Raw genomic sequence first — 6451 nt, forward strand, 5'->3', positions numbered from 1 at the left:
TGATCCGACTCTGACATGAGTGGTGGTGACCCGACTTTAAAATTAGTGGTGGTGACCCATCTCTAACATTAGTGGTGGTTACACGACTCTGACATTAGTGGTGGTGACCTGACTCTAACATTAGTGGTGGTGAACCGAGTCTAACATTAGTGGTGGTGACCCGACTCTAACATTAGTGGTGTTGTCCCGAATCTGACATTAGTGGTGGTGACCCGACTCTGATATTAGTGGTGGCGACCCGACTCTGACATTAGTGGTGGTGACCCGACTCTGACATTAGTGGAGGTGACCCGACTCTAACATTAGTGGTGGTGACCCGATTCTAACATTTGTACTGGTGACCCGACTCCAACATTAGTGGAGGTGACCCGACTCTAACATTAGTGGTGGTGACCCGACTCTAAAATTAGTGGTGGTGACCCGACTCTTACATTAGTGGTGGTGACCCAACTCTAACATTAGTGGTGGTGACCCGACTCTAACATTTGTGCTGCTGACCCGACTCTAACATTAGTGGAGGTGACCCGACTCTAACATAAGTGATGGTGACCCGACTCTAACTTTAGTGGTGGTGAACCGACGCTTACATTAGTGGTGGTGACCCGACTCTAACATTAGTGGTGGTGACCGACTCTGACATTGGTGGTGGTGATCCGACTCTGACATTAGTGGTGGTGATCCGAATCTAACATTAGTGGTGGTGACCCTTCTCTAACATTAGTGGTGGTGACCCAACTCTGACATTTGTGGTGGTGACCCGACTCTGACATTAGTAGTGGTGACCCGACTCTAACATTAGTGGTGGTGACCCGACTCTCACATTAGTGGTGGTGACCCGACTCTAACATTAGTGGTGGTGACCCGACTCTGACATTAGTGGTGTTGTCCCGACTCTGACATTAGTGGTGGTGACCCGACTCTGACATTAGTGGTGGCGACCCGACTCTGACATTAGTGGTGGTGACCCGACTCTGACATTAGTGGAGGTGACCCGACTCTAACATTAGTGGTGGTGACCCGATTCTAACATTTGTACTGGTGACCCGACTCTAACATTAGTGGAGGTGACCCGACTCTAACATTAGTGGTGGTGACCCGACTCTAAAATTAGTGGTGGTGACCCGACTCTTACATTAGTGGTGGTGACCCAACTCTAACATTAGTGGTGGTGACCCGACTCTAACATTTGTGCTGGTGACCCGACTCTAACATTAGTGGAGGTGACCCGACTCTAACATAAGTGATGGTGACCGACTCTGACATTGGTGGTGGTGATCCGACTCTGACATAAGTGGTGGTGTCCCGACTCTAACATTAGTGGTGGTGACCCGACTCTAACATTAGTGCTGGTGACCCGACTCTGACATGAGTGGAGGTTACCCGACTCTAACATTAGTGGTGGCGACCCTTCTCTAACATTAGTGGCGGTGACCGACTCTGATATTAGTGGTGGTGATCCGACTCTGACATTAGTGGTGGTGACCCGAATAAAACATTAGTGGTGGTGACCCTTCTGTAACATTAGTGGTGGTGACCCAACTCTGACATTAGTGGTGGTGAGCCGACTCTCACATTAGTAGTGGTGACCCGACTCTAACATTAGTGCTGGTGAACCGACACTAACATTACTGGTGGTGACACGACTCTAACATTAGTGGTGGTGACCCGACGCTGACATTAGTGCTGGTGACCCGACGCTAACATTAGTGGTGGTGATCCGACTCTGACATTGGTGGTGGTGACCCGACTCTAGCATGAGTGGTGGTGACCCGACTCTAACATTAGTGGTGGTGACGCGAATCTAACATTAGTGGTGTTGACCCGACTCTAACATTAGTGGTGGTGACCCGACTATAACATTAGTGGTGATGACTCAACTCCAACATTAGTGGTAGTGACCGGACTCTAACATTAGTGGTGGTACCCGAATCTAACATTACTGGTGGTGACCCGACTCTGACATTAGTGGTGGTGACCCGACTCTAACATTAGTGGTGTTGACCCGACTCTAACATTAGTGGTGGTGACCCGACTATAACATTAGTGGTGATGACTCAACTCCAACATTAGTGGTAGTGACCGGACTCTAACATTAGTGGTGGTACCCGAATCTAACATTACTGGTGGTGACCCGACTCTGACATTAGTGGTGGTGACCCGACTCTAACATTAGTGGTGGTGACCCGACTCTGACATTAGTGGTGGTGACCCGAGTCTGACATTAGTGGTGGTGACCCGACTCTAACATTTGTACTGGTGAACCGACTCTCATATTAGTGGAGGTGACCCGACTTTAACATTAGTAGTGGTGACCCGACTCTAAAATTAGTGGTGGTGACCCGACTCGAACATTAGTGGTGGTGGCCCAACTCTAACATTAGTGTTGGTGACCCGACTCTAACATTAGTGGTGGTGACCGACTCTGACATTAGTCGTGGTGACCCGACTCTGACATTAGTGGTTGTGTCCCGACTCTCACATTAGTGGTGGTGACCCGAGTCTAACATTAGTGGTGGTGACCCGACTCTACATTAGTGGTGGTGAACCAACTCTGACATTTGTGCTGGTGACGCGACTCTAACATGAGTGGTGGTGACCCGGCTCTAACATTAGTGGTGGTGAACCGCCTCTGACATTAGTGGTGATCACCCAACTCTAACATTAGTGCTGGTGACCCGACTCTAACATTAGTGGCGGTGACCCGACTATAACATTAGTGGAAGTGTCCCGACTCTGACATTAGTGGTGGTGACACAACTCTAACATTAGTGGTGGTGACCCGACTCTAACATTAGTGGTGGTGACCCAACTCTAACATTAGTGGTGGTGAACCGACTCTAACATTTGTGCTGGTGACCCGAATCTAACATATGTGGAGGTGACCCGATCTAACATTAGTGGTGGTGACCCGACTCTAACATTAGTGGTGGTGACCGATTCTGACATTAGTGGTGGTGACCCGACTCTGATTTTGGTGGTGGTGACCCGAATCTAACATTAGTGGTGGTGACCCTTCTCTACCTTAGTGGTGGAGACCCAACTCTGATATTAGAAGTGGTGACCCGACTCTAACATTAGTGGTGGTGACCCGACTCTAACATTAGTGGTGGTGACCCTACTCAGACATTAGTGGTGGCGACCCGATTCCGACATCAGTGGTGGTGACCCGACTCTAACATTAGTGGTGGTGACCCAACTCTAACATTAGTGGTGGTGACCCGACTCTGACATTTGTGCTGGTGACGCGACTCTAACATTAGTGGTGGTGACCCGACTCTAACATTAGTGGTGGTGAACCGACTCTGACATTAGTGGTGATCACCCGACTCTAACATTAGTGCTGGTGACCCGACTCTAACATTAGTGGCGGTGACCCGACTATAACATTAGTGGAAGTGTCCCGACTCTGACATTTGTGGTGGTGACCCAACTCTAACATTAGTGGTGGTGACCCGACTCTAACATTAGTGGTGGTGACCCAACTCTAACATTAGTGGTGGTGACCCGACTCTATCATTTGTGCTGGTGACCCGAATCTAACAGTAGTGGAGGTGACCCGATCTAACATTAGTGGTGGTGACACGACACTATCATTCGTGGTGGTGACCGATTCTGACATTATTGGTGGTGATCCGACTCTGACATTAGTGGTGGTGACCCGAATCTAACATTAGTGGTGGTGACCCTTCTCTACATTAGTGGTGGTGACCCAACTCTGATATTAGAAGTGGTGACCCGACTCTAACATTAGTGGTGGTGACCCGACTCTTACATTAGTGGCGGTGACCCGACTCTAACATTAGTGGTGGTGATCCAACTCTAACAATAGTGGTGGTGACCCGACTCTAACATTAGTGGTGGTGTCCCGACTCTGACATTAGTGGTGGTGACCCTACTCTGACGTTAGTGGTGGCGACCCGACTCTGACATTAGTGGTGGTGACCCGATTCTGACATTAGTGGATGCGACCCGACTCTGACATTAGTGGTGGTGACCCGACTCTGACATGAGTGGAGGGGACCCGACTCTAACATTAGTGGTGGTGACCCTTCTCTAACATTAGTGGTGGTGACCCGACTCTAACATTAGTGGTGGTGACCCGACTCTAACATGAGTGGTGGTGACCCGACTAAAACATTAGTGGTGGTGACCCTTCTCTAACATTAGTGGTGGTGACCCAGCTCTAACATTAGTGGTGGTGACCCGACTCTAACATTTGTGCTGGTGACCCGAATCTAACATTAGTGGAGGTGACCCGATCTAACATTAGTGGTGGTAACCCGACTCTAACATTAGTGGTGGTGACACGACTCTGACATTAGTGCTGGTGACCCGAATCTAACATTAGCGGTGGTGACTCGACTCTGACATTAGTGGTGGTGACCCGACTCTAACATTTGTACTGGTGACCCGATTCTAACATTAGTGGAGGTGACCCGACTCTAACATTAGTGGTGGTTACCCGACTCTGACATTAGTGGTGGTGACCCGACTCTAACATTAGTGGTGGTGACCCGACTCTAACATTTGTACTGTTGACCCGACTCTAACATTAGTGGAGGTGACCCGACTCTAACATTAGTGGTGGTTACCCGACTCTAAAATTAGTGGTGGTGACCCGACTCTAACATTAGTGGTGGTGACACGAATCTAACATTAGTGCTGGTGACCATTCTCTAACAGTAGTGGTGGTGACCCGACTCTAATATTAGTGGTGGTTACCCGACTCTAACATTACTGGTGGTGACCCGAAACTGAAATTAGTGATGGTGAACCGAATCTAACATTTGTGGTGGTGACCCGACTCTGACATTAGTGGTGGTGACCCCACTCTAACATTAGTGGTGGTGACCCTTTTCTAACATTAGTGGTGGTGACCGACTCTGACATTAGTGGTGGTGATCCGACTCTGACATTAGTGGTGGTGACCCGAATAAAACATTAGTGGTGGTGACCCTTCTCTAACATTAGTGGTGGTGACCCAACTCTGTCATTTGTGGTGGTGTCCCGACTCTGACATTAGTGGTGGTGACCCTACTCTGACATTAGTGGTGGCGACCCGACTCTGACATTAGTGGTGGTGATCCGACTCTGACATTAGTGGTGGTGACCCGACTCTAACATTAGTGGTGGTGACCCGACTCTAACATTAGTGGTGGTGACCCGACTCTAACATTAGTGGTGGTGACCCGGCTCTAACATTTGTGGTGGTGACCCGACTCTAACATTAGTGGTGTTGACCCGACTCTAACATTTGTGGTGTTGTCCCGACTATGACATTAGTGGTGGTGACCCGACGCTAACATTCGTGGTGGTGATCCGACTCTGACATTAGTGGTGGTGACCCGACTCTAACATTAGTGGTGGTGACCCGACTCTAACATTAGTGGTGGTGACCCGACTCTAACATCAGTGGTGTTGACACGACTCTAACATTAGTGGTGGTGTCCCGACTATAACATTAGTGGTGGTGGCTCGACTCTAACATTAGTGGTAGTGACCGGACTCTAACATTAGTGGTGGTACCCGAATCTAACATTCCTGGTGGTGACCCGACTCTGACATGAGTGGTGGTGACCCGTCTCTAACATTAGTGGTGGTGACCCGACTCTGAAAGTAGTGGTGGTGACCCGACTCTGACATTAGTGGTGGTGTCCCGACTCTGACATGAGTGTTGGTGACCCGAGTCTAACATTAGTGGTGGTGACCCGACTCTAACATTTGTACTGATGACCCGACTCTAATATTAGTGGAGGTGGCCCGACTCTAACATTAGTGGTGGTGACCCGACTCTAAAATTTGTGCTGGTGACCCGAATCTAACATTAGTGGAGGTGACCCGATCTAACATTAGTGGTGGTAACCCGACTCTAACATTAGTGGTGGTGACACGACTCTGACATTAGTGCTGGTGACCCGAATCTAACATTAGCGGTGGTGACTCGACTCTGACATTAGTGGTGGTGACCCGACTCTAACATTTGTACTGGTGACCCGATTCTAACATTAGTGGAGGTGACCCGACTCTAACATTAGTGGTGGTTACCCGACTCTGACATTAGTGGTGGTGACCCGACTCTAACATTAGTGGTGGTGACCCGACTCTAACATTTGTACTGTTGACCCGACTCTAACATTAGTGGAGGTGACCCGACTCTAACATTAGTGGTGGTTACCCGACTCTAAAATTAGTGGTGGTGACCCGACTCTAACATTAGTGGTGGTGACACGAATCTAACATTAGTGCTGGTGACCATTCTCTAACAGTAGTGGTGGTGACCCTTCTCTAACATTAGTGGTGGTGACCCAACTCTGACATTTGTGGTGGTGAGCCGACTCTGACATTAGTAGTGGTGACTCGACTCTAACATTAGTGGTGGTGACCCGACGCTGACATTAGTGGTGGTGACCCAAGCTAACATTAGTGGTGGTGATCCGACTCGGACATTAGT

This window comes from Somniosus microcephalus, unplaced genomic scaffold, assembly GCF_052327205.1.
Source record: "Somniosus microcephalus isolate GS21.2 unplaced genomic scaffold, FLI_Smic_1.0 unresolved_chr2, whole genome shotgun sequence".
Taxonomy (NCBI): Eukaryota; Metazoa; Chordata; class Chondrichthyes; order Squaliformes; family Somniosidae; genus Somniosus; species Somniosus microcephalus.